Source organism: Nerophis ophidion, linkage group LG08 (genome assembly GCF_033978795.1).
Source record: "Nerophis ophidion isolate RoL-2023_Sa linkage group LG08, RoL_Noph_v1.0, whole genome shotgun sequence".
NCBI classification, from domain to species: domain Eukaryota; kingdom Metazoa; phylum Chordata; class Actinopteri; order Syngnathiformes; family Syngnathidae; genus Nerophis; species Nerophis ophidion.
Genome location: NC_084618.1, coordinates 9,833,892 through 9,838,238, shown reverse-complemented (window position 1 = coordinate 9,838,238; position 4,347 = coordinate 9,833,892). Strand labels below are relative to the sequence as shown.

The 4,347-nt window shown below is 41.0% G+C and overlaps 1 protein-coding gene across 1 annotated transcript in view; it reads left to right on the top strand.

The window, feature by feature from the left end:
• The first annotated feature begins 1,303 nt into the window (after window positions 1–1,303).
• Window positions 1,304–4,347, top strand: part of mfsd13a (major facilitator superfamily domain containing 13A) — a 21,887-nt gene continuing 18,843 nt past the window's right edge. Inside the window, exon 1 of the mRNA XM_061907653.1 lies at window positions 1,304–1,443. The gene's annotated coding sequence lies outside the window, so the exon portion shown is untranslated. The remainder of the gene's footprint in view (window positions 1,444–4,347) is intronic.

The following is a 4,347-nucleotide window of genomic DNA, read 5'->3' as shown; positions in this document are numbered from 1 at the left end:
GGCAGGGTTCTTGAGGGTGCATGGGAGTTTGCCCAACCAGTCTACATGTGCTTTGTGGACTTGGAGAAGGCATTCGACCGTGTCCCTCGGGAAGTCCTGTGGGGAGTGCTCAGAGAGTATGGGGTATCGGACTGTCTGATTGTGGCGGTCCGCTCCCTGTATGATCAGTGTCAGAGCTTGGTCCGCATTGCTGGCAGTAAGTCGGACACTTTTCCAGTGAAGGTTGGACTCCGCCAAGGCTGTCCTTTGTCACCGATTCTGTTCATAACTTTTATGGACAGAATTTCTAGGCGCAGTCAAGGCGTTGAGGGGTTCCGGTTTGGTGGCCACGGGATTAGGTCTCTGCTTTTTGCAGATGATGTAGTCCTGATGGCTTCATCTGGCCGGGATCTTCAGCTCTCACTGGATCGGTTCGCAGCCGAGTGTGAAGCGACCGGAATGAGAATCATCACCTCCAAGTCCGAGTCCATGGTTCTCGCCCGGAAAAGGGTGGAGTGCCATCTCCGGGTTGGGGAGGAGACCCTGCCCCAAGTGGAGGAGTTCAAGTACCTAGGAGTCTTGTTCACGAGTGGGGGAAGAGCGGATCGTGAGATCGACAGGCGGATCGGTGCGGCGTCTTCAGTAATGCGGACGTTGTATCGATCTGTTGTGGTGAAGAAGGAGCTGAGCCGGAAGGCAAAGCTCTCAATTTACCGGTCGATCTACGTTCCCATCCTCACCTATGGTCATGAGCTTTGGGTCATGACCGAAAGGATAAGATCACGGGTACAAGCGGCCGAAATGAGTTTCCTCCGCCGGGTGGCGGGGCTCTCCCTTAGAGATAGGGTGAGAAGCTCTGCCATCCGGGAGGAGCTCAACGTAAAGCCGCTGCTCCTTCACATCGAGAGGAGCCAGATGAGGTGGTTCGGGCATCTGGTCAGGATGCCACCCGAACGCCTCCCTAGGGAGGTGTTTAGGGCACGTCCAACCGGTAGGAGGCCACGGGGAAGACCCAGGACACGTTGGAAAGACTATGTCTCCCGGCTGGCCTGGGAACGCCTCGGGATCCCCCGGGAAGAGCTAGACGAAGTGGCTGGGGATAGGGAAGTCTGGGCTTCCCTGCTTAGGCTGCTGCCCCCGCGACCCGACCTCGGATAAGCGGAAGATGATGGATGGATGGATGGATGAATAAAAAAATTCTTCGATAGTTGTAGACCCCTGCCTTACAACATGGCTTGCACCAGTCTGCCCCCTGCCGGAGAAGAGGCGCCACTGCCCCCGCCTTCAGCGCCGGAGAAGCGGACCATGACTCCTCCCCCTCCGCCGTCACCCCGGCAACGAGAAGCGCGGCAGGCGGTGGTAGTGACGTGGATCCCCGCCCTCGCTCCCCGCTCCCCGAGCGCCTGTCGCGGCTGCTACTAAGCCAGCGAGAGCCGCTCTCAGGTCACCTGGTTAACATTGACGGTGAGTTACCAACATACTTTAGTGTTAGTAAAGTCAATAAGTTGTTTATTGACTTGACTTCAAGCTGCTTGACAAGCTAGCATGCTAATGCTAACTAGCGCTAACTGGCTAATGTCTAATAACTGCTTGTTTAGCAACACCCGCACTGATACTTCAGTGATACGAAGTCGACTCTAAATCGATACTTTTAACTAGTTCAAGTCGCCAACTAAGTGTTGGTTATGTAAATGTGATGTGATAATTATCGATCCATCTGGCTACGATTAGCTGCTGCGATCATCTGTTGAGCTCTTTTCCTGTTGCAGTCATTAAAACATGTCAGTAATCATACTCATACAGGAATAAAAGATGCTCGATAATAGATATATTTTTAATGAGCGTCTAGACTGACCTCCTGGCAGAATATAATAACATTGTTTGGGTTGGAGTAGAACAAAGGCGGGTATATATTTGTGACATCATACACATTGTTTTTTATAATATCAACTGTCATCCATCCATCCATTTTCTACCGCTTATTCCCTTTGGGGTCGCGGGGGGCGCTGGCGCTTATCTCAGCTACAATCGGGCAGACGGTGCGGTACACCCTGGACAAGTCGCCACCTCACCGCAGGGCCAACAGATAGACAACATTCACACTCATCTATGAACTAATAACGAGTCTTATTAACAGACTTTGGAGGAGGCAGACAACGTGTTGTGTTGCAAAAGTATCGACACTTGGATACCAAGTCGATACCAGCTAGTAGGGTTGTCCCGATGTCAATATTTTGGTACCAGTAACAGTATGTCATTATTGTCTTTGTTGGAACAAAAATTTTTTAGGGTGCATGAAACATCAATCAATCAATGTTTTGTTTTCAAATCAAAGATTTGTGTCAGCCGACACATCGTTATTTTGATAGTAGGCTATTAGAGTTAATGTAGACACTTTTATATATGTTGCCTTCACTATAACACTTATATAAGACTTTAAAGTCATTTTGATAGTAGGTTAGTATAGACACTTACATCATGTGTTGCCTTCATTATAACACTTATATAAGACTTAAAGTCATTTTGATAGTAGGCTAGTATAGACGCTTACATCATGTGTTGCCTTCATTATAACATTTATAAAATAATTTTTTATAGTAGGCTAAAACAGTTTATATAGACACTTTTATCAGTGTAAGTGATGTATGATGTGTCTATACTAGCCTACTATCAAAATGACTTTAAAAGTGTTCTATAAGTGTTATAATGAAGGCAACACATGATGTAAGTGTCTATACTAGCCTACTATCAAAATGACTTTAAAACTCTTATATAATTGATATAATGAAGGCAACACATGTAGCTACTATCAAAATAACTTTAAAAGTCTTATATAAGTGTTATAAGGAAGGCAACACATGATGTAAGTGTCTTTATTAGCCTACTATCAAAATGACTTTAAAAGTGTTATATAAGTGTTATTACAAAGGCAACACATGATGAAAGTGTCTATACTATTTGAGACACTAGTGATTTAGGGCTATATAAGTAAACATTGATTGATTGATTGATACTAGCCTACTATCAAAATGACTGTAAAAGTGTTATATAAATGTTATAATGAAGGCAACACATGATGTAAGTGTCTATACTAGCCTACTATCAAAATTACTTTAAACGTCTTATATAAGTGTTATAATGAAGGCAACACATTACAACACATGTAGCTACTATCAAAATAACGTTAAAGTCTTATGTAAGTGTTATAAGGAAGGCAACACGTGATGTAAGTGTCTATACTAACCTACTATCAAAATGACTTTAAAAGTCTTATATAAGTGTTATAATGAAGGCAACAGATGATGTAAGTGTCCATACTAGCCTACTATCAAAATGACTTTAAAACTCTTATATAAATGTTATAATGAAGGCAACACATGATGTAAGTGTCTATACTAACCTACTATCAAAATGACTTTAAAAGTTTTATATAAGTGTTATAATGAAGGCAACACATGATGTAAGTGTCTACACTAGCCTACTATCAAAATGACTTTAAAAGTGTTATATGAATGTTATAATGAAGGCAACACATGATGTAAGTGTCCATACTAGCCTACTATCAAAATGACTTTAAAACTCTTATATAAATGTTATAATGAAGGCAACACATGATGTAAGTGTCTATACTAACCTACTATCAAAATGACTTTAAAGTCTTATATAAGTGTTATAGTGAAGGCAACATATATAAAAGTGTCTACATTAACTCTAATAGCCTACTATCAAAATAACGATGTGTCGGTTGACACAAATCTTTGATTTGAAAACAAAACATTGATTGATTGATGTTTCATGCACATGTTTCATGTAGCCTACTATCAAAATGACTTTAAAACTCTTATATAAATGTTATAATGAAGGCAACACATGATGTAAGTGTCTATACTAACCTACTATCAAAATGACTTTAAAAGTGTTATATAAGTGTTATAACGAAGGCAACACATTAAAACACATGTAGATACCATCAAAATAACTTTAAAAGTCTTATATAAGTGTTATAACGAAGGCAACACATGATGTAAGTGTCTATACTAGACTACTATCAGAATGACTTTAAAAGTGTTATATAAATGTTATAATGAAGGCAACACATGATGTAAGTGTCTATACTAACCTACTATCAAAATAACTTTAAAAGTCTTATATAAGTGTTATAACGAAGGCAACACATGATGTAAGTGTCTATACTAGACTACTATCAGAATGACTTTAAAAGTGTTATATGAATGTTATAATGAAGGCAACACATGATGTAAGTGTCCATACTAGCCTACTATCAAAATGACTTTAAAACTCTTATATAACTGTTATAATGAAGGCAACACATGATGTAAGTGTCTATACTAACCTACTATCAAAATG